General features: G+C 39.6%; 1 pseudogene; it reads left to right on the top strand.

Annotated features, from left to right (window-relative positions):
• Nucleotides 1-24716, top strand: part of LOC148037999 (serine/threonine protein phosphatase 2A 55 kDa regulatory subunit B beta isoform pseudogene) — a 58692-nt pseudogene extending 33976 nt beyond the window's left edge.
• The last annotated feature ends 568 nt before the right edge of the window (nt 24717-25284 follow it).

Below are 25284 nucleotides of genomic sequence, written 5' to 3'. Positions count from 1 at the left end.
ATAAACATCATGAACTTCCAAAACACAATCAATATCATCCAAAACACTCTCAATCCACTTCCTAATCAACCAACCATCCCATAAAATCAACCATTCAGCTCTCAAAAACAACAAAAATCAGCCAAAAAACAAGTCATTTCAACACTCAACATGTAGACACACTTTATTAGTCCCAAGTCCTCAAATAGCAGGGGAAAAGTGTTAATAGAGTGTCATCCAGCAGTCCCCTTTTACATTTTCTTTCCAAATGAATTCGTATCTCTAATTTTTATACTTGTTAATTCCTAACATTTAACTTCCGCCTCCTTTAAAGTTGAACTCATGCCAAATAACAACAATTTCCTTGCTAAGATGTGCAACTAGCAAAGATAACTCCCTAGTAATTTGAGCATTGAAGAAACCTTTCTTGAATTTAGCTATTTACCATGAATCGTTGCGAAAGGGAATAAGACTAATGGTGCAAGATATAATTTCTACACTTTAGGAATATATTACTATAGTAAATGGTTAATCTTGCTTGTAATTTTATAATGCTTGATGCAATTTGAAGAAAGCTAAGTTGTATACATTGACATTCATAAGCTAACTCCTTCGTTTAAAAATAACTCGAACAAATATATCCTATCCTTAACAATTTTTCTTTGCATGATTGACTTAAAACCGAATTAACACCAAGAAGAAAAAACCTGGCTTTGAGGTGAGATATCCACATGGATACCGGGAGATGACCCTCCCGCAGCTACACCTTGGACTTTCTTCGGCGGCATCGTAGTTCGAATGTGAGATAGCCTTTTCCTTTTTCTTCTTGGAATTCCACCGTCTTCTCCTTCCTTTCCTTTTACCTTTTTCCCACTCTTCCTCCTTCACTTCCTCTTTTCACTCCCTCTACTTCCCTCCCTATCTTTTATCTCACGGTTATTTCTTCCTTACGGGATACCATATGAGGCCATGATGATGAATTTGATTTTTTTGGACACGGGAGTATGTGGACACCGGCTTGTTTGATAAAACTAAGAACACAAAGCTCAACTAAGAGAGCACTTGCACAAAAAGATCTAAAAAGTGAGTGAAGGAATTAATGCAAGAGAATGGAAGTTCGCAAGGTAGCCTAAGGACAAAGTAGGCCTATGGGTGTGACTTGAATAGTCTAAAGAGCTAAGAGGGGGGAAAAAGAACAAGGGCTTAGGGGGGAATTAAAACCCGCGAGGGGGGGGGGAAACAAGGGCTTAGGGGGGAATTAGAACCCGGGACGGGGGGGAAGGATAAAGGTGTGAAAAGGGGGCTTGGGAAGCCCCCTTGGAAGCTTCCCAGCCTTCTGAAAGGCTCACAAAGGCACGTGGGAGTTGGAGGCTGTCGAGACAGATGGCGGCTAAGATCAGGCTGCTGGGCCGGCAGACGAATGACGACAGCCTCTGCAGCGCCTCCTCTCCACTCCTCCTCACGACGTACTCAGAGACTCACTCTCTCCTTCTGGGCAGTATGACGGCGTATGGCTTCATGGTAGTGCTCTCCTTGTCTCCTTCGGCCTTCTCTCTGATGGCTCCGCCTCCTTTTTTTCTCCCGCGGCCCCCCCTGCCTCGTTTAAATAGTGGAAGGGAGGGGGATCTTCCCTCCTTCCGTGTCGACACGCATGTCCTCCCTCCCTCCAAAGGCTCCACCAAGGAGCTTAGTAGCTCCTTCTATTCCCCTCCCCCCCCTCCAGCTCGTCAGTCGGCTGGAGGGATAAGGGGGGAATAATTTTTAAAAAAATTCCATTAAACTAATTCATTCATTTTTTTATTTTTATTTTTTGTAACACGGAATATTACATGGGGCATTGACTTTTTGGGTCCTATCACCTCGTCGTCTACTACCCAGAAGAGGTACATTATAGTAGCAACTGATTATTTTACAAAATGTTCAAAAGCGCGGGTGAAGAGGCAGGACAATGCAAAAGAGACTGTAAGTTCCCTTTTAGAGCAGATTATCTGTTGTTTTGGTCCATCGAAGGAACTAGTGTCGGACCATGGAATCCATTTTTTGAATAAAGTGATAAAAAGCCTGACTGAAGCTTGCCAAATCAAGCACAATAAAACGACCCCCTATAATCCACAAGCCAACGGCCAAGTTGAAAGTACTAATAAGCATCTTGTGGGTATCTTGTGTAAAATAGTCTTGAAGAAGAAACGAGACTGGGATAGGAAGCTGTATGTGGCAGTATGGGCATACAATACAATGTTCAAGCGAGCTACCGGCCATACTCCATTTCAATTATTTTATGGGAAAGAACGTGTGTTACCCCTCGAAATCGAGTTGCCAACCATATGATTTGCAATTAACCACTCTTTGGGAGATTAGGATTCACTCTTTGAGCGTTTTACGACTATAGCCCACCTGGATGAACTGAAATTGCAAAGCTTATTACACCAGGAGGTAGCTAAACATCGGATGAAGCAGTTGCACGACCTTAAAGCAAAGAAGTATACCTTTAAAAAAGGGCAATTAGTTCTATATTACAATGCGCGTAGGGAGCTGTTCCAAGGAAGCTAGAACCTAGATGGGATGGCCCCTACAAGATTGTTAGGATAGGAAAAAATAAGTCTACAGCTCTATTAGCTGCTTTGCAAGGAGTAGAATTTAAAAATAAGGTTAATCTTAATAAGATTAAACCTTATTATTTCTAAGTATGCTAATATGGGAAAATGCATTGCAGGTCCATGTTGGGGTTGATTTGAGACCTGAAAAATAGCTTAAATTTGGTTGATGGGGCGATTAATTCCTTATTTGGAGCACCCATATCTGGAGCAGAGATACCATCAGGGGAAACTTATTTGGTGGAGCAAAGGATACAAAGTGACTGAGCAAGAGGACGAAACCTTTGTGTGGGAGATCAAAGTCTTCTGCCATTACTGCTTACGAATGTTGACAAGTATCCCTGTTGAGTTTAATGAAGAAGGTGGGATGGAGTCATCAGTTCATCCTCTAAACATGTTAATTTTTGACTATCATAATTACGAATAGAGGAGTTCATGATGGTAGGCTGTGTAAACCCATTGTGGACGTATACATTATATTTTGATGGAGCGTCCAGGGACCCTAATAAAAAAGGGAGTGTCGGAGTAGTAATCCGAGATCCTCGCCGTAGAGTTATGATGAAGCTAGCTACTTATCTCGGGGTAGTATTCACTAACAAGATGGCGGAGTATAAAGCCTTGATTATGGGATTGCATACTGCCAAACAAGGTGGTATTCAGCGGTTGTTAGTAAAAGGGGATTCCTAGTTGATTTTGAATCAGCTAGATGGGACGCACACAGTACAGAATCCCATCCTTTTTATTTATCATCGAACTCCTATGACCCTACTTGAGGAGTTTGAGAGAGTGTCTTTTCAGTTGATCCCACGCTACTGGAATTAGTTTGCGGATTCACTGGCAAATCTTGCTTATGAAGAAGACATTTTCTTCAACTGTGGTCCTAGTTTGGATATTGCTATTAATAATGAGATAGGACCCAGTTGCTTGTGGGGAATGTTATCAGAGCATGCAATATATGGCAGGCGATGGTTGATATGGGTGATGCAAAGAGTAGCCGAGACCAATCTACCGTTATTATCCGGGACCCATAGGTTGATTAGACAATATGTGATGCGTACACCTCTTGCTATATATGCACGAGGGATGGGTCATAATCTTATGCATTTAGTTTAGGGCTGTGAGCCCTATTTTTCCTCCTTGGCAAGGAGCATATTATTTTATATCTATACCATTTCGGGGAGGGATGTGTAGATGCTATTCTATTTTATTTCATTAGGCCAAGAGGGCCAGTTTTGCGAGGTAGTGGAGTGTTTTATTTCATTAGGCCAAGAGGACCGATCAGTTTTTTGTAGTGATATGTTTTATCTCATTAGGCCAAGAGGGCCACTTGTCTGTTTAGTACAGGTGCAGTTAATGGTTTTTTGTTTTAGTCCTCTCCTAGAGACAGGTTCAAAGAAGAGCTTGGAAGGAGCCTTTGTTGCGTGGAAGCTTCTTGTAGCCCTATCCACGTGATATCTCTCCTTTACGAGTAATGTGTTTTTATGCTATATATGTCTGTGTACTTGTAGGGGATTTTCTTTTCTTGTTGGAGACCGGCGTCCAAGGCATGAAGTCCCAAGTTTAGGCTAGGTATGTCTGAGGGAGGTCTGAGTAGTCATTGCCTCCTGTAAAGACATTACCAGGCATCGAAAAACATGTTTTAGAAGGTAGTCCTAGTGACCCTGCACTGCTAACCTGCTAGGCGGCCGTTCTAGGAGTTCTTGTTAGTTGTGAGGCAGTTAGAGAAGCCTTCCGGGAGGAAACAAAAATGATGATGGTAGAGAGAAAGAAACCCTAAATATCTTAAAGGAAATAAATATATACAAAGGTGTGTAAAAAGGGGTTCTAACCCCTATCAAAATAGAAAAGCAAAGAAATGAAAACTTATAAGTAGTTGATCATCGACTTGCGGAGGCTTGGTAGGTTCCTGGGGACGAGTCACAAACTCGGGGCCGATGCCTTGTCTTGTTAGGGGTGGCGTCTTGCTGGAAAAGAAGAAAGTAAGGACGGTTGGAGCAAAAATAAAAGTGAGCGTAAAAAAAGGATTAAGTGTCGCCTTGTGAGGGCTTGGTAGGTTCTTGGGTACCGAGACAAGACCTGAGGCCGATTCCCTGTTCTCCTTGGGTCACTACGCACAGCTCACTCCTTTTAACATGCCCGAGTATGGAAAAATAAAAACCGTAAAAGAAGAAATGTGTTAAAAGAAAATACTTCTTGATCAAGCTATAGGAGTCCTCACCTAGTAGAAGCTCCTGGTTGTGTTGTCCTTAGTTAGGTAGGCAGTTCAGACCACCACTTAGGGCGACTTCTTTGATAGTTCTTTTTAGTTTGGCCGTGTTGGAGCAGTTGGTTAGTGACTAGCTTCGGACCTTCTATCAGATTATGCTAGACCTACTCCTTGTGGATTTCATGCCTTGGTTTTGTAAGGGGATAGGGTGAGTATTGTGCTATGTTTTAATATGTATCTATTTTGTATCAGCTTGATGCTTCCTTTGGTTGTTTTGTGCAGATCTGTTGTGGGAGTCAACGGGCTGAGTCGCCCTATCATGTGGTCACCAATGAGAGCATATTTTTGAGCCCGGGATGTACCTAAAATTTGCCAAAAAATCTAGAATTTAGGGAAAAAATATTTAACATCGAAGGCCGCAGTTGCAGCTAGGACCATTCTAAGCACCAAGTGAAAGATGGCTTTTAAAAGGTGCCCGAGCGACACTTGTGGATTTTTGATATTTTTTTAGACTGCCGTGCGGGATGTTAGGAGTTGCCAGTCAATGCAGGATGAGTTGTTGGTGAAGCGGAGTTTTGAGCCCAAGATGTGCCTAAATTTTGCCAAAAAATCAGAAATAAAGGGAAAAAATATTTAACATCGAAGGCGGCAGTTGCAGCTAGGACGATTTTAAGCACCAAGTGAAAGACGGCTTTTAAAAGGTGCCCGAGTGACACTTGTGGATTTTTTATAAATTTTCAAACTACCGTGGAGGATGTTAGGAGTTGCCAGTCAATGCGGGATTTCAAGCCGGACACCGAGGGTTTTTCAGGGCTCGAATCGGAGCCAGGACGGAGAAATGGCCACAAAAGGGTCAAGATGCAAAGAGGTAGACAAGTTTGTGACCAAAATTGGGTGTGCCTTTTGGAGCCTTTGACCCCCCCCAAAAAAATTTATGTACCAAGATGGAAAAAAACGTGAGGATGAAAAAGGTGACATGATGCAGAGATGCGCCGAATTTTGCGCTTGATTCCATCATGATGATGATTGCAGGTTGTAAACAACCTATCCAACTAACAATGGGGGGCAACTTCTCCTTCCTTGCTGATGATATCGCCACCTTTCGTGCGAGCAATGGCTGTGGGAATGAAGAAATTTGATTCTAGTCTTTCTCTCTCCTCCCTCTCTCTCTTCTCTATGGGCTGTTGTATTCTCTCTTGAAGAAGGAATCCGGGTGGAAAAATGCGGAAAGTGGTGATGAAGATTGATGAAGATGATAAAGAATGCAGTGCATCATTGGATTGAGAGCTATGGAGGCTCCGTCTGCTGGTTATGCATGCATTCAAGGCGTCTCAGGTTACGAAAAACACGGTATGAGTATTTTTATGAAGGAAAATGAAGGATTTTTTATAGTTTATGATGATAATTATGTTCTTATTGGATGAAAATTTGTGTGAGTGTTTTTTTCATTATGATTAATTGCTGTATATCAGAAAATTTTGATTTTGCAATGATTTACATCCTTTATTTAATTCCTGTAAGCTTGAAAAGCGGATTTTAAGTGGTAAAATGCTAGTTTTTTCCGTTTCGGGTGGGGGAAATATGTTTCCATGGGAAAAATATGGAAGATAAATTGATTGGTAACATGTTGAAGTGAGTGAGATAAGAAAAAATAGAAAATAGTATATTTTATTGCCAAATAAATCAAGAAAATGGAGAAAATGAGTGGAAAAAATAGAAATACGACTTGAAAAAATAAGAAAAAATATAATAATTTTTTGTGGATGTATGGTAGTGGAAAAGCATGAGGTTCGGCCTTAGTTTGCCCTATCTCCTTGTAAAAGTTGGTGATTTATCGCTTTCTATACATAAAAAAACCATAAAATGAACCTCTACACCTATGCAACGAAGCAATATCTAAATGTAGGGGGTTGGGATGTTTGAATGGTGTGATTTGCGTGCTGATTGGTGTTGATTTTCTGATGCACATCATGTCATAGAGTTTCGTGTTATGTTAACTAAGTGGATAGTAGCACGAGTTGTCTCAGTGCTATCCTTTCACCACTGTAATGGGTTAGTGAATAATGTATTATAAAGCTTGTTTGTGCACCAGCACGTTGCTGATTTTAAAATGATGTTTGAGTGCTTTAAAAATAATTCACTTTACATGTGCATGACGATCATGGTATCGGAATATAAAACCTGGATGCATAGCACCTATTTTCAATGACAATGACCCACGTTGAGTGTGGTAAGGCATCCTAAGCTGTAGGATAGACGTTGGTTCTTGGGGGATTATTTGGTGAGGAAACGTGGTATATCTCCTGGAAAACTTTTAAAATGAAGAGTGGAGTGTATTCGTTTGTTTTATATGTTGAGTAGCGCATCAAGGGGCTAATCCCTGTGAGGTATGATGAGATAAAGGCTACTTTTTTTAACTAATAGCTTGGGGCTTTATCAATTTCTTGTTATCCTGTTTGGATTGGAAAATGCTCCATAAACACTAACCTCAAGAAAGTGCAATGTAAAAAATATTGGCCAGCACTTACCAATATCAATCCCCTTTGCGAATTTCTAGGTTTATCCTATTTGTACTAGAGATTTATAGGCACTATATGATTATTGCAATCTTTGACCAACATGCTTTAAAAAATAAGCTTTCTTTTGGAATATCATTGCTATATATACCTTTAATCAATTGAAGGAATTGATTACTTTAGCTCTTATATTGGATTACCTTAATCTTTTAAAGGAATTCAATAGACTCAAATTTCAACATCTCAAAGAGCAAGCCAATTTATAGAGTGGGATTAAAATTTCATGGGTTACCTCAAGTCATCATCCATGATCAAGAATTTAAGTTTATCAGTGACTTTTGCAAGAAGTTTTTACTTATATGGAAACTAAATTGGCTATGTCCATACCATATCATACTCAAAATGATGCATGAATGGAGTTGGTTAATAAATGGCTTGAGACCTACCTTAGGTGCTCTTGTCATGATATGTAGCATGCATAGGATGCTTAGCTTTCTTTGGTTGAGTTTGCTTACTAATAACACTACACATGCAAGTATTGGGGTTTTCTATTTTCAAGTTTTTTTTGGTTACAAAGTGCCCCTTTCTACATTTATGGTAATGAGAAAATCAACCCTCACGGAATGGCAGAATTAGAAAGAATGCAATACCTACTTCAATAACGAAATATAAATCTTAAGAAATCTCAAGAGAAAACAAAAATTTATGCTAATGAAAGAAGGAGTTCTATGGAGTTTCAAGAAGTTGAGTTAACACTCCTAGCAGTACTTAACACTAGTCTTGTAATTTTCCATAAGTCACTTTAGTACTCAAGTCCTCTCTCACTACATTTGAAATAACATGTGCATATGATACCAAAATCGCATAACACTTTACCAATTTTGTCAAATAGTAAAATAAAATATTTGGCACAGGTTTCATGTGGAAATTTAATTTCTATCAAAATTATATTTTTAAAAGTTTATTAAAAATTGTCAAGAGGCACTTAGCCAAACTATTTGGAGCTCTTTAAAAAGTTATAGTTTCTATCTATTTGCAAATCTCTTAATGAGAATCCATACTATATATATCAAAGTATTCTTTATGAAATTTTTAGCTTGATTAAAACAAATTGAGATGGTTTTGAGTAGAAACATTAAACATTTTTTATTTTTTGTAAATATGATCTCAAAGGTTGATATAAAAATATATGCTCCATAGCTTATTCTTCTATTTTTTTTCAACTACTATCTTCTATTGGTCACATTTTCCTAAAATAATTTCTTCTCAATATTTCTTGTTAATGAGAAATTAATTTTGTAATAGAATGTCTGAATTGCCACAAAAGTGATTTCTTTGCTACAAGACTAGTGTTAAGTTAAGATATGCCACACTAAAGAATGGCTTACATAATAATTTTTCACATTGCTACGATGGGCTATATGAGATTCTTGAACATGATGTGGTGAATTGGGATTTTGTAACAAAGTAGTACTTTCCCATATCCATTCTTGGAGTCATTGATAACAAACTCATCCTTTATTTTCAAGGGTATAAAACCTTTCAATAGGTTGCAAAGAAGTGGGAAAAGATACACTGCAAGGAATTGGAAGCATAGCAATGGTAATTTCTAATTACATTTACTGGTGCCACGAAAAGCATTGCTATCGGCATCTCTATTTGCATCACTATACATAGCATAACAATGCTTTGTGAAGCATATAGAGATACTTTCTAACACAAATAGTGATAGCATATTGTTGAAAGAAAAAGCATGAAAGGCTAAGTGCTGCATTTTTTTGTTGTATCAAGCGTGAGATAACAAGAGAGAAAAAGAGAGGGAGAGAACTCAAAGAGAGAGAGAGAGATATATATATATATACATACATACACACACACTCAGACACACACACATAGACCACCATTGCTACCTCCATCCTGTGAAGGATGATATGGGCATGAAGGAGAAGGAGGGAGAAGGAGGGAGAGAAATAAAGAAAATAGATTGATAACAGTAAAAAAGAGCAAGAAAAGGAGGGACAGAGATAAAGATGAGGGATGGAGAAATACAAGAAAAGGATGGAAAATAGAGAGAGGAAGAGAGAGATAAATATGCATATATATATATATATATGTAGAGAGAGAGAGAGAGAGAGAGAGAGAGAGAGAGAGAGAGAGAGAGAGAGAGAGAGAGAGAGAGAGAGAGAGAGAGAGAGAGAGAAATAAAAGGAGAGGGAGAGAAGAAAATAAAGTGAGGGAGGGGGAGGGAGGGAGAGAGCAGTAAAGAGAGAGGGGCTAGGAGGAGGAAGAGGAGAGAGAGAGAGAGGAAAAAATAAAAGATGGAGGGAGAAAGAGAGGGGGGAAGAGAGCAATAAAGAGAGAGAAGAGGGAGATAAATAATAGAAATAGAGAGGGAAAAATAGACAGAGGGAGGAAGGGATAAAATTAATATGGAGAGAGAGAGAGAGAGAGAGAGACACACACACACACACAGAGGGAGGGCAAGAGGGAGGGAGGGAGGGAGAGGAAAAGGGAAAGGGATAGATATAAAGATATGGATAAAGATAGAGAGATAGGGAGAGGATAGAAAGAAAGGAGGGAGGGATAGAGATTGAGAGAGAGGGAGGGAAAGTAAAATGGAGAGAAGGGGAAGAGATTTCTCTCTGTGTGTCTGTGTGTGTGTGTGACGATATATATATATAGAGAGAGAGATGGAGGAAGGGATACGAATAGAAAGAGAGAGGGAAAGGGATAGAAATAAAGAGAGGGAGGGAGAGATAAAGGTAGAGAGAGAATGAGAGAGAAAGAGAGAGAGGAATAGATAAATAAAGCAAGGGGGGGAGATAGAGCTAGAGAGAGAAATAATGATAGAGAGGAAGGAAGGTAGAGAGAATAATGGAGAGAGAGAGAGAGAGTTAGAGAGAGGGAAAGGAAGAGGGAAATGCATAAAGCTAGAGAGAGAGGGAGAGGTAAGAGGAGATAGGAGAGAGATAGTGACATTGCTATAGGGAGAGTGAAATAGAGAGAAGGGAAGAGCGAGAGAGAGAGAGAGAGAGAGAGAGAGAGAGAGAGAGAGAGAGAGAGAGAGAGAGAGAGAGAGAGAGAGAGAGAGAGAGAGGGAGGGAGAGGGAGAGGGATAGAGATGGAGAGACAGGGAGGGGCAAAAAGAGAACTAAAGAGAAATAGAGGAGGGAGGGAGAGAGAGAGGAAGAAAGGGAGTGATGAATTGAGGGAGAGAAATGTATTGCACATTACATAGAAAAAATGGAGAATGATGAGGACCAAGATACTGAAAATCGAGAGACATATCTCAATCAATGTGTCCCATGTCCATGCACTTAGGCAAGCTTGAAATAAAAACATCGCTATAGACCATGTGCAAGACTTCATCACATTTCAACCAAAAAATCATTGATCAAGTGGTCTTGGATTAAAAGAATTTTCAATAATATTAAATGTATATTAAAAATTTCCACAGAGAGTCTGTCTATCCCAAGTAATGCATCTATTGCGGTTGATAAGAAGAGTTTGTTGGTGTACAATGGAAGGATCACCCAATCTGATAAACCCACTAGTGGGCACATCTTCTAGTGTGTCCTTGATTGGAAAAGATATTGGGGATTTTCCAAACCTTCCTTAGAACTTGGAGCTTGAGATTGATGTAATAATCAATGCATTTCATTCCATGGATATTGAGTTATCTAATCGATTGAGAGAGGAGGTGTCAATATCATTATATGATGAGTGGTGGATATCTTGCTTAAAGATGCTCCTTACACTCCTAAGTATACAGATTAAGTATAGATTGAGTGATGTAAGTGTGACCATGTTATCGAGATACATACTATATATTTTTATTTTTTCTATATAAATAATCAATATTTTTTATTTCTTCAAGTTATTGTGTTTTTATTTCTTCAAGGTATTGGGTTTTCTCAGAATTGGCTATCTTTAACTCTCTCTCTTTCTCTCTCTCTCTCTCTCTCTCTCTCTCTCTCTCTCTCAATCAATCAATAGTACATCATCTCCTCACTATAATACTTAATAATCCCTCATAATAACCCTTCTTTGTTCGTGGATGCCTCTCCCAAGAGGTGTGCCTGATATAAAAGGTCACAAGAGCCACTATAGTGGCTCTTCATAGCTCATCACTATCACTTCACTCCAATCTTCTCTTGAGTCTTCAATAGCTACTTCTTCCACTTCCTTGAGCTTTTAGGGAACATGGTTTGTTCGCGTAATTTACAGCACTGACACGAAAACAAAGCAAGCAATCCTTTTGACAACCAAGTTCCTTAACTTATTTTCCAGCTAATCTTTGTCTCTTGCCCATACAGGAGAAATTATGTATCCCTTCTATTCAACAGAAGTACCCAGTCCAAATCACATGGCACCATAATTTCAATCCATTATCTATAATAGGATCTTCCAACGCCCTACACATTTGGCTCATAATAGTCTACAACTGTGTTCCAAACTAGGTAGGGGGTATCCAAACCTCCATTGACCCCAAGCGACCTAGGAGTGAGACACAACTTTCATGGTTGGCCTTTTCACCACTCGACCTTCAGCCCGTGAATAGAGCAGTGCCCTGTTTGATTGAAACACGGCTTTACCTTAGAGATGATCCAGCTACACAAAATATTTATCCTTAATTAATACAATTAATAATCAAGCAAAATCAAGGCAATTATCCCTAATATCATTTTTCAAGGAAACATTCCTTTATCCCCATGAAAACTTGTCATCACACACCTCTGCCATGCATTTACCATAAAAAACAAGAACATGGAATAATCATCCAAATCTCATCCCAACAATCAGTCTAATGCAAAAGCATTTAGGATGTTATTTGATCAATCATAAAAAACAATGGTATCATTTTCCAAACATTGTAGGAATAGTCACAATAACCTTTCCATCGCGTATTTGCTCTCCCCCTTGGAATCAGCAATGGTTTCATGTAAAATTTACTTAACACACTCTTCTTTCGACTAAGGCATATGTTAAGGTTTCAAACATTGTACAAGACATAAGTCCTAATAGTCACTTACGTTGATCGATAACCCAGCCTTCTTCCCAACAAGTACAAAAGCATCGGTCTTTCCATTGACGCAGGGTTTCCTAATCCTTGAGCTCTTCATTTTCCTTGGATTTTTTGTTTGCATCTACCCCAACCCCGAGAATAGGATTGATAAACATAGTAGCTATCGGATGGATCTGAAGACATCTCAGTTTTTAATCCTTATGATCGTTGTTTGTGTTAACTACGCACAACATCAAGATTCTCAATCTATCAAACATGAGCTATTAGTGAGAGCTTGGACTTCGAAAATGATTCTCTTCTAGACTCAAGTGCTTGCCATGCAATCCTTCAAGTATGCAAGTTGCAACATATACCTTCAAAGTGAGGAAAGCACACCTACTATTGCAAGGATGGAAAGTCCACAATGCGTGAGGTCCTATATATTGTTTATGAATGCATCCCATAGCATCTAAATACAATTAAATTCTCTCGATAAATGTGTGAAGTCTTATATATTGTTTATGAATGCATCCCATGGCCCGTGAATTTAGTGTCCTCTTGCATTGAAATGCAATGTGACCTTAGAGATGATCCAACCATGCAAAATATCCTTAATTTATCCAATTAAGAATCAAGCACAATCAAGGCAATTAGTCCTAATATCATTTTCTAATAAAAAATTCATTTATCCCCATGGAAATTTGTCATCACAGACCTCTGCCATACATTTACCATCAAACACAAGCACTTGGAATAATCATCCAAATCACATCTCAACAATCAATTTAATGCAAAAGCTTTTAGGACGTTGTTTGATCAATCATAAAAAACAATGGTATCCTTTTTCAAACATTGCAGGAATAATCACGATAACCTATCCATCACATATTTTCTCTCCCCTATGGAATCCATAGCAGTCCCATGTAAAATTTACTTAACATACTCTTCTTTTGACTAAGGCATATGTTAGGGTTTCAAACACTGTACAAGATAGAATTCTTGGTAGTCACTTACGTTGATCGATAACCCAACCTTATTCCCAACAAGAGTACAAAAGCATCGGTCTTTCCTTGAACTTAGGGTTCCCAATCTTTGAGCTCATCATTTTCCTTGGAGTTGTTGTTTGCATCTAGCCCAACCGTGAATAGGATTGATAAACATAGTAGCTCTCATATGGATCTTAAGACATCTTAGTTTTTAATCCTTATGACCGTTGCTTGTGTTAACTACGCACAACATCAATATTCTCAATCTATCAAACATGAGCTATTAGTGAGAGCTTGGACAAAGGTATAGAGCTTTAAAAACGATTCTCTTCTAGACTAAGCTACTTGCCATGCAGTCCTTCAAGCATGCAAGTTGCAACATATACCTTAAAAGTGAGGAAAGCGCACCTACTATTACAAGCACGGGAAGTCAACAATGCATGAAGCCTTATATATTGTTTATGAATTCATCGCATAGCATCTAAATAGAATTAACTTCTCTCGATACACATATTTTGAGAACTCAAACCTTTGAATACTTGCGATGCAGTTTATCCTTTTCAATGTCCTATTCTGGTGTGGCATAATACGGTCTAATGATACTCATGCGAGAATCAAAGCTAGTATCTATTAATTTGAAAATACATTACTTACGGTTGGTATCGTAGTTGGATTGGTAGTGATGTCCTTACTTGAGGCTTCGTTGCGCATTGAGGGATTGCCATATGTGTGTGACAATTCCTGCTTGGGTGCCATCCCGGATCTTCTTCTCTTTTCAATGGGCTTCGCACAAGGTTTTCGTTCATTGTACTTGATTAGCAAGGGCCAATTCGGGAGTGAAACGAGCTTGTGATTGAAGGGTAATCTCACGGAAACAGGGTATGAGGTCTTGGGCAACGGGAGAAGAAAGGATGCGTTGTGACATCCTCTAAGGAGGGGAAGAGAACAAGATCCTTCTCAAGGTATCTCTCCCCCTCTCCCTCTCTCTCTCTCTCTCTCTCTCTCTCTCTCTCTCTTCTTCTTCTTCTTCTTCTTCTTCTTCTTCTTTGTCTCCCTCTCTTCTCACCTCTCCCTTTCTCTCCCTCTTCTTCTTCTTCTTCTTCTTCTCCCTCTCTCTTTCTCTTCCTCTCTCTCTCTCTCTCTCTCTCTCTCACACACACACACTGCCAGTGTAGTAGCAAATTGAGGCTCTCCTACTTTATTGCGATTGGGGGTGGGGGGGAAACGTGGAGAGGACATCGAGTGGTCTCCCCCGCCCACCACTTTGCATAGCATGGAGATGGAGAGCCCATTTTGGGCCACAGTTTGTCGAGGGAGTTAGGGGGGTGATAGGCCGGTGGTCATCCCCTTGTCACGTGATCATTTCTTCCTCTTCTGCATTGTAATCATCATCATCCTCTTCCTCATCAGCGTCATCAAGATCTACGCGATTGTCTTCTTCCTTTCCCCTCCTTGACGTGTCTTCATCGTTGTCTTCCTTCTTTCCCCGTCATATTCCCCTTTCGCCAGGTCATCCTCCTCTTTCTCCCCTGCCACCTGTCGATGACGACAGGGTGGGAGAATTTTATTTAAAAAATTAACTAAATAAAAAAAGAGAGACATGTTATGGGCTACAATGGAGAATGTCACATCCTCTCCCTCTTAGAGAACTTGAGATGTTCTCATTTCAGAAGAACTAGGGAAGACAAGCATTAATGGTGCTTAGGGTCTGTGGGTTAGGACCAACTATCTATTTGTTACGCTACTCGTAATGACTCAAGTAGTGCAACTCATATTATTGCAATTAATCATAGATATAAGACTAGGATTTATTCCCAAAAAAAGTTGTATTACATGTCGATAAAGTTTCTAGGATTGCTAATCATCTTGAAAAGGTGTAGTGGGTTCTAGGTCTTCGTCTTTATCAGATTCCTCTAGATATTGGGCGACTACACCTGTGTAGCTTCATTTCCTTGGGGGTTCAATGTATTTCAGACTTAAGTCAGGGTAGTCTACTTGGATGTGCCCTAGCTTCTTGAAATGGAAGCATTGATGGTAGGGACATCTCTGACGGATGTGCGCTATCTCATTGCACGTGTGGCATATATTGCCTTGATCTCGGGAATCATCTTTGTCACAATTTCCTAAATAAAGTTCTTGGACGATTGGCTTTTCTTGAAGTAATGCATCTCGCTAGTCCATTGGAGGCATTGCTTCTAAAAAATGGTTCAGAGGAGTGTTCAAGCCATGGCAAAACTTGGATACTTGTTGCGCAATATCCATAGGCTGTGCATATTTTAGTAGGGTTACAAACTTTGAATAGTAAGATTCCAAGGTTAATTCGAGCTGCTTGAGCTTGAAAAATTCATTCATTCTCAAAGTTTAGTAGGTTGGTAGAAGGTATCATATCATATGTGTACAACATCTTTCCACTAAGGCCAAGTGACAGCGGCCTCGTGGGTGCAAAAGGTGCCTAACAATCAAGCCATACGATTTAGGTTATTATGTTTAGGATATATCTATAAACCATACATTAATGAATCACGCACCATTACAAAGTTTTGCTCCGATATCAACTGTAACGTGCCTGTCTATTGACTGTCCTAGCACGTTTAAGCAGTCCATCAAGAAACAAATCTAAAAGTCCTTGCCCCCCACTCCCATGGAATGTTTTGGGGGTTGTTGCATAGGATTTCCAGAGTCTGCCTTGCAAGAGAACGTTTTCGACAAATCCACTAGGATTGTCTTGAAATCCATGTTCCTTGTGGTCAAGGTCTCTTGATAGCATTCTAGCATCGGGTCTTGAACATCATACTTTATGTAGAGATACCCAAGCCAAAGTAGACTCATGCCGCACTTGGTTCAAAGAGAATAGGAAATAAGAGGGATGTGGTACTCAACCTCTCGGTCATAGGGCATAGTCTCATTCTAGTCCCCTAAAACGACATGAATCGGGTCCTAGCTTACCAATATCTAAAGGTCGGAAGTTGAAAAAACCTTGTGAGAAGCCTCCCTGTTCTCTAAGACCACCCTACCGTAGGACAGACCCGTCAGGGGTTCCGTCGTCTCACTTCCCTTGATAAATTTAGTTTTTTAATTAGGTCCTACCACAATTATGTGTGATATTTAAAATCAACCTCCTTAATTAAGTCTTTTAGGGAACATGGTTCATTCGCGTAATTTATAGCACTCACATGAAAACAGAGCAAGCAATCCTTTTGATAACCAAGTTCCTTAACTGATTTTCCAGTTAATCTTTGTCTCTTGCCCATACAAGAGAAATTATGTATCCCTTCTGTCCAACATAAGTACCCGGTCAAAATCACATGGCACCGTAATTTTCATCCATTATCTAGAGTAGGATCTTCCAATGCCGTAGACGTTGGGCTTATGGCCGTCTATAACTCCCTCTGGAATAGGCAAGGGATGTTAGAGCACCACTAAACCCAGGGGACCTAGGAATGGGACACAACTTCCGTGGTTGGCCTTTTCACCACTCGACCTTCAGCCCGTGAATCAAGCAGTGCCCTCTTGGATTGAAAAAACACGGCGTGACCTTCGAGATGATTCACCCATGCAAAATATCCTTCCTTAATTAATCCAATTAAGAATCAACCACAATCAATGAAATCAGTCCTAATATCATTTTCCATGGAAACATTCCTTTATTCCCATGGAAACTTGTCATCACAAATCTCTGCCATGCATTTACCATCAAACACAAGCACTTGGAATAATCATCCAAATCACATTCCAAAAATCAAATTAATGCAAAATCATTTACGACGTTGTTTGATCAATCATAAAAAACAACGATATCCTTTTTCAAACATTGTAGGAATAGTCACGATAACCTATTCATTGCGTATGTGCTCTCCCCCATGGAATCTAGAGCGGTTCCATGTAAAGATGCTCATCCAATGTAGTCCTAAGTAAAGTCCAAATCATGAATTTCCAAATTCTCTTCCACTTAAAGCATTAGTTGGGCTTATTGCCTAAGATATGCTATATCAAACCTACACCTAAAGTTCAACAAGAAGAGTGACTTTCAATCTAATCTATAAGAAATGGTATCATCAAGTTAATGGGCTTGGAAAACCCATGAGCAAGATGATACCCTCGAAAGTGGAAATCCATATACCATATGAGAGAGTGCAAGACCAATGTGAGTTAGTGGCTGTGAAGGCATTAAGAAAAAAACAAACTCTTGACGATTATAGAATGGAAGCTTGGGCTAGACTACTTGCCATTGAGGTTTTGATCATCAAGAGTAGGCAAATAATTACTCAATAATCCACAAAAAATGGAGAGAATTGGGAGAATAGGTCTATGATAAAAAAGAGCAGGATTTAGTTTATAAGGACTTCTTGAAAACATCCAAAGTCTAAATTTGTACCACTACAACATATAGACCCAATAGCGACGTTTAAAGCAACGGAATTATTCATGGAAAAAATTACCCCCGTCATCGCTATTCCTGTCGCTATTAGCAACATGATCGATACATCGCTATTAGCGTTGCTAATTAGCGTCACTAATTGGGTTAGCGACGCTAATAGTGACGCTTATAGCAATGGTTGCACAGTAAATTTCCGATGCAAATAGTGATGGTTATAAAGGTAAAAAAAATTTGGTGGCCTTCTGGCTACATGCACTAAATATTCTTGCATAATTCATTTGCCAATGTCACCTACACCTAATGTCTAAAAATTGTGTATCAGATTTTATAAAAAAAACTAAATCCTTTGATTGCAAAAGCTAGATATAATTAATTCAAAAATGTATTTTGCAAGGAGCATTTTCATCACTTGCTTAGGCCCGAGAAGAAAAATAGATTGTGATTGTAAAAGCTAGATATAATCAATTCAAAAAAGTATTACTCAAGGAGCTTTTATATCACTTGTTAGGCCCAAGAAGAAGAGCTTCACTTCAAGCTTTCATTATAGTCGAGACCCTGAGGTATGAATAAGTCCCATAGCTTATTCCAAACTTGTTCAAGTCTTTTTAGGAGAGCATTTGGACATTTTTAAGAGTTATACCATGGTGTTGGAGCCAGAAACACTTATATAGGGAGTTGTAGTGTCTCTAAGCTCTACTTCTTCCTTCTTGTTTTTACCTACGTTTAAGTCATCTTCTATCTGTTCTTTCTTATCTTCACCCTCAATCTCAATGGATGGAGGTGTTTTAAGATCAAAAGAATCAAGCTCATCCTCCCCCTTCTCAAACTCCATTTCTTGAGCTCAGACTAGTTGCTATACTCCAAGTAGATCCCTGAAACGAACGAATTTCTCTTTACCAAGTGATTTGGTAAAGATATATGCTACCTGGTCTTCCTTCTTCACATGAAATAGATCAATTTGTCCTGCAAGTACCATTTCTCTTATGAAATTGTAATGAATCTCTATGTGTTTTGATCTAGCATGATAGACGAGGTTGCTAGCCAGCATCCATATACAACTCAGGTTGTGTAGCTAACCCTCACACTACTCCATATATACCTCTTCAAGCAAGTCACCATTCAGGAATGCATTTTTGACATCCATCTGTCATAATTTTCAGCCCTTAGAAGCCGCTAATGCAATGACTATTCTCACCATTTCCATCTTGGCAACCGAGCTGAAAGTCTTCTCATAATCTAGGCCATACTGTTGTGCATATCCCTTTTGCAAGGAGCCGGGCTTTATACATTTCCAATGAACCATCTGACTTGCATTTCTCTTTATAAACCCATTTTCTTAAAGACATCGAGTACCTCATCATTGTACTTCCGAATGTACAACCATGTGTATCAGTTGAAAGCATCTATCCAACTGACAGTAGATTCTTGAAAATTTTATTCTGCCATCTGTCCAATCGACAATAGATTCTTGGTAATAGAAGGTACATGTAGTACATCATGTAGGCTCTTCTTTCTGTTGTCATAGTTATAGCAGTCTACCTTCCTACTAGTGGGTCGTCCTACAGTCGTTCCCAAAATCTTTCAATCCCTTTCAGCTCCAAGTCTTGCATGACTTCCTGAACAACGTCCTTATGAAAAGATATTTTCGAGATGAGAAGCTCGTATCCGCACTGCATTCTCCTTATCTCTGGAAGGGTGATAGTGCCCAGTTTTCATCTCCCCTTCTTGTTTGGTGGTTGTTGTGCTCTATGGGGAGCACCTATTGCTGCAATAGAGGAGGCTCCACCTTGTACTCTAGGTGGTGGGCTTTGGCATGAGGCCTTTCCATGGCCGAGAAACAGGGACATGCTTGCTTGGTGCCTGCCATGCAAGCTCAAGGAAGGCAAGATGGAGAAGAGACAGAGGTTGGGGGTTCCCTCCTTCTCCTTTGTAGTTTTTTCCTCTCTTTTAGTGGATGCGGTGGTAATGGTAGTGGTAGTGGCAGCCTCTCTCTCTCTCAATCTCCCTTGTGTTGATCTGTCTTCCTTCTTCTCTCTATACATCTCTTCATCAACAAAAAGAAAGAGAGAAGTAAAGAAAAGAGAAAAACAAAGAGAGAAGAGAGAATGCACTTACGTCAAAGCTTGAAGAAGAATCCTTTTGCGCTTCTCGTTTTTCTTCTTCTCCTTCACGGGTTCCCTCCTTCTTCTTTGCAATTGTCCCCTATTTTTTTGTGGTGGATTGGCGGTGGCAGTGACCTCTCTCTCTCTCTCTCTCTCTCTCTCTCTCTTTCTCACTCCCTTGCACACATTGATCTCTCTCACTTCTTCTCTCTATACACTCTTCATCAACAAAAAGAAAGAGAGAAGTAAAGAAAAGAGAAAAACAAAGAGAGAAGAGATAATGCACCTATCTCAAAGCTTGAAAAAGAATCATTTCACGCTTCTCTCCTTCTTCTTCTTCTCCTTCATGGGTTCTCTTCTTCTTCTTTGTAGTTGTCCCCTCTCTTTTTGTGGTGGTTTGGTGGTGGAAGCGATCTCTCTCTCTCTCTCTCAATCTCCCTTTCGCACGTTGATCTCTCTCACTTCGTCTCTCTATACACTCTTCATTAACAAAATGAAATAGAGAAGTAAAGAAAAGAGAAAAACAAAGAGAGAAGAGATAATGCACTTAGCTCAAAGCTTGAAGAGGAATCCCTTCGTACTTCTCTCATTATTTTTCTCCTTCGGGAGTTCCTTCCTTTTCCTTTACACTTGTCTCCTCCCTCTTCTGGATGGCGGCAGTGGCGGTGGCCTCTCTCTCTCTCTCTCTCTCTCTCTCTCTCTCTCTCTCTCTCTCGCTTGTTTACAAACCTTTAAAATGCCATACTCGGGTTTTGACACTTTTTTATGAAGCCCCTCTCTCTCCCATTTTTTATTTCTCTCCATCTCTCTCTTTCTTTCCCTCCATTATTCTCTCTATTTCTCTCCCTCCTTCCATCCCCACTCTCACTCAACTCATCTCATTGCAAAGACAATCAAAGATATAAAATAAAAACCTTAAGAAACAAATATATTGAAAGAAATGTCACCCCACCTCTCTTTATCTCTCTCTCCCCCCTCTCCCTTTACTTTTCTTTCTTAACCTTTTCTCTCATTCTCTCATTGTTTTCCTATTTCTCTCTCCCTCTCTCTCGCTCTCTATTTTTTCTCTCTATCTCTCTTTCTCCCTCTCTCTCTCTTCTTTTCACTCTCCTTCCTCTCTTTACCTCACCCTTCTTTTCTACCTCCTCCTCCTCTCTTCCTTCCCTCTCCCTCTCTCTATTTCTCTTCCCCTCTCTTTCTCTCTCTATTTCCCTTTCTTTGTTTCATTTCTCTTTGTTTCTCTCCCCTCTCTCTCTCAGTGTTTCTCTCACTCATCCTCCCCTCTCTCTACCTTCATCTCTCATTTCTCTCTTCCTCTTTCTATTTGTTTCCTTTCTCTCCCTATTTCTCTCTTCCTCTCCCTTCATTCTTCTCCGTCCCTTCCTCCCTCCCTCTCTTTCCATGTATCTCTTTACAAAGAAAAACAAAAAAAGAAAACAAGAGAATACAAAAATAAAGCAAGAAGAGTCAATGTACCTACCTTAAAGACATGAAGATGAAACCCTTTGTACCTTCTCTTTGCACCTTCCCTCCCTTCTCCCTTGCACACTTCTCTTTCTTCTTCATGTATAGCAGCGGCGGTGATGACGATGGTGATGAGCTCCCTCTCTCTCTTTCTCTCTGCCTCTTCCTCTCTCTCTCTCCCTCTCAAAGCTTTAAGCACTCTTGCTCTCTCTTTCATTCTTTCTCACAAATATTTTCTCGGAAAATATTATGCTCTAGTTTTTGAAACTTTTTCCTCGGACCGGCATCGCTATTAGTGTCTCTATTAGCATCGCTATTTGCTTTTTTGCATCGCAAATGGCCGTCGCTATTGCCCCATTCCCTTGTAGTGTACATTGCATGAATTAGGATCTTGCAATATAGGTGCTTTTGGGTCCAATCATGGGGAAGAATTTTAGTGCATCCTTTTGTTTTGATGTGGCAAATATGGATATTCATGGGTGAAAGCTCTTCAACAACATGGACAAAAGGAGATAACCAAAGAAGCAAGCATCAGGAGAAGAAAAGGGAAGGACCGGGATTGATATAGTGGTAACAAGATTACATGTATTAACAACATGTATTGGAGGTGAAAGGGACTAATTTTGAAGATATGATGTAGACAAAAAAAGAGTGAGGAGAATACTAGTAATTACCATGGGATCTCCTAGTAAGGCCCCTTATAGATTAGCTTTTAGGAGTCCTTAGAAAGGAGTGGTCATGCATTAGCTCTATTAAAAACATAAGAAATAATAATAGAAAACATTAAGAAACATGGTTGAACAACTAGTCGCAATGGCTAGTAGCTATCCAATGACTTTTGGTTTATGGGTTAGCATAGCAAATCTCAAAATCAATGAAAGGGCAATGGAAATTAATTGCAAATAAAAACATCACTTTTGCTTCTTTATCACAATGCATTCTAGAGTGACATTTTTATAGACATTCCATCTGCATAGTCTTTAAGTGATCTAAGCGTACAAATTAAACCAAAGGTGTGTGCCTTTGGATCAATGCTCTAGAATGACTAAGCCAAAAGTTTTCTTCAAGGTGATGGGGTCCATAACTATGCCCAACCAAGATTGGAATACTATTTCAAGTCATTCATAAATCATATTTGTTCACTTGTAGGAGATAAAATCACATCCAACTCACAATTATCATTATCATTATTGGAGGTACACTTCAAATTGCACTACACTAGTGAGAATACATCATAGAGAATATAATTATTAAAGGTAGGAATTACAACACTAAGAAATGCATCGCAAAGGAAAAAGAAAGCACCTGAACAAGAACACACACAAGCAGAATGCTCGAGAGGGCCCTGTTCAAAAGGATAAAGAGCTGCTAAGAAGGCTTACGAGAATGACTACATACTAGGAAATGAGAGCAAGGAAGTATGGAAGTAGTGATGTTTGACTTGTTATTTATGTAAAGAAATTGACGATTTCATTGGATAGGGGTTTGAACCTAAATAAATTTCCTAAGCTAGTAGTCATTGTTGACTCAAAAAACGTTGCCTAGGCTTTTGCATTGTCATGGCGTTGCACATCCACCACTGCGGACCTCAAGGCAGAGTTTCCTGGGAAATGAGAGCAAGGAAGTATGGAAGCAGTGATGTTTGGCTTGTTATTTATGTAAAGAGCTTGGCAATTTCATAAGATAAGGGCTTGAACCTAGATGACTTTCCCAAGCTATAAATCATTGTTGACTCAAAAAACTTTGGCTAGGCTATTGAGTTGGTGTGACGCTTCACATCCACCACTACGAACCTGAGGGCGGAGTTTTTCGCCAAAAATTTGAACTCATTAGTCATCATTGGGAATTTGTTTGCCGTTATGTGTGTTTTTTCATTTGCTTTTCAATTTCGACTATGGGTTTGAAAATTTGATTGCTTGGTTCCATTCTTTTTTTTTTGTATTCGCTAAGTAGTACTCAGGCGCAAATAAACCACGTGTATGTGTGTGTGTGTGGTAGCTCATATGAGTGCTTCTGCTAGTGTTGAAGATCTTGCAGTTGAGCTTGGGTCGAATGGAACGACGAGAGCTTCATGGATTGGAACCATGCTCAAGGAGGACTAAGGAGGCGTCAACGTTGCTAGATTGGACCTTCATAATCCCTCCATTAACTCCTACAATTATATCTGATGATGAGGTTCACGAACAAATCCCCACTAATTCCAAACCTTCCATGGAAGGACGTTTTGTTGTGTATCAACTATATTGCTAATCATGATGGTGCTGATGAAAGTATATTAGACAATGCCGCTATAATCTCCCAAGCTATTACGAAAGAAAAAGAAGAGCAACAAGATAACCTGGTGCAAAATGAGTAATGGTGTTTTTTTTTCCCTCTCAAAAAATGACAAAACCATCAAATTGTGGAAGATCTAAGAGAAGAAGCTTAAAAAAGTGACAGAAATGAATGTGGAGCCTTCAGATCCTATAGATAATGGATCTATAGTAGGGGAAAGCCCTCTTATAAGATTTGCATCACATGCATTGAATGGGAGCTCATCTTAGTCGCCCATTGATTTTTATATAATGATTATGTCTTTCCAGCAGAGGGGATTTCATCGCTTCATCTGCCCATGGTAGTTATCAACAATGAGGTGACACATGTAGCTAGGTGTAGGAGAATCTATGCCCATGCTCATGACTATCACATAAAACTCCATTTCCAACACCAGTGATGGGGAAACTTATGTTTCAGCTGATGATTTGCGGATAAATTTGTGGAATTTAGAGATCAGTGAGACTAGAATTTCAACATAGTGGATATAAAGCCTGCCAAGATGGAGGAGTTTGACTGAGGTGATCACCTCAGCTAAATTTCATCCATCTCATTGTAGCACACTACTTAGAGTAGTTAAAAGACACTGTTCGTCTTGTAGACATGCGGCAATCTGCTTTGTGTGATAGACACACAAAACTGTTTGAAGAACAAGGAGCAAGAACTATCTTTACAAAGATCATTGCTTCTATTTTTTATCTTAAGTTCTCAAAAGGTGGTCGGTACATCCTAAGCAAGGACGATATGACTCTCAAGCTATGGGATGTAAACATGGAATCTACACTTGATGTAAGCTTTAGAGTGCATGAACACCTACTTCCATAGCTGCTTGATCTTGATGGAAATGATTCAATATTTGATAAGTTTGAGTGTTGCTTGAGTGGAGATGGCTTTAGAGAAGCTATAGGTTCTTATAGTAATATATCTTGAGTGTTTGGCATTAAGATTTGGAGTGAGGATGCCACAACTCTGAAGGCTACTAGGACTCCAAGCAGGAGGTTTGCACAGAGCACACCTTCTAGCTATAGGAGAGTTCTAACTAGCCATCCTCGTCATGGAAATGAGAACTCTGGACCCGATTCTAATGGATCATACACATTTTCAACAAAGCTACAACACCTCACTTGGCACCCAACAAAAAATCCAATACTCATGCGACATTTGGAGAAATGATGGTGACTTCATCAAGAGCACAAATGAAGGCATAGGCAAAAAAAACTACAGTATAGGTGGCATGATGCTGAGAAGGAAGGCAACCCCTTATACGAAATGCCGGGATGAAGCAGATAAAGAAGAGGAAGAGGAGAATTATTGCAGTAAGAAGGACGACGATGAAGAACATGAGGAGTATGGAGAATGGCAAGATGAAGAAGAAGATTATGATGTAGATTGAGATGTTTTCTGTCAAAGCTTCAACTGCATGAGATGTTGAGAGAGAGAGAGAGTATGAGAGAGATACACAAGACATGCTCCCAAAGAATGATTCATATCGATGTAGAGTTAGTATATATAGGTGAGACCCAAGTCAAGTGAGAGATGATATATATAGTTGTAACATCCCCACTCAAACAAAGGTCTCTGGCTACGAGTGAAAAAACCCTTAGGGAGAACAAGGGAAAAACCCGAGCCCCTACACATACCTACGATACAAAAATGATTTACTATAAAGTTTTCTTGAATACAATGATACATGCCTCAATCAGTGAGACAAGAACTTGGAACAATACCAAGTGCATGTCTT

The sequence above is a fragment of the Lygodium microphyllum genome, chromosome 3, assembly GCF_053477565.2.
Source record: "Lygodium microphyllum isolate KBCC chromosome 3, Lygodium_microphyllum_v1.1.10, whole genome shotgun sequence".
Taxonomy (NCBI): domain Eukaryota; kingdom Viridiplantae; phylum Streptophyta; class Polypodiopsida; order Schizaeales; family Lygodiaceae; genus Lygodium; species Lygodium microphyllum.
The sequence above is the reverse complement of the archived record's forward strand: the minus strand, read 5'-3'. Positions and strand labels throughout refer to the sequence as shown.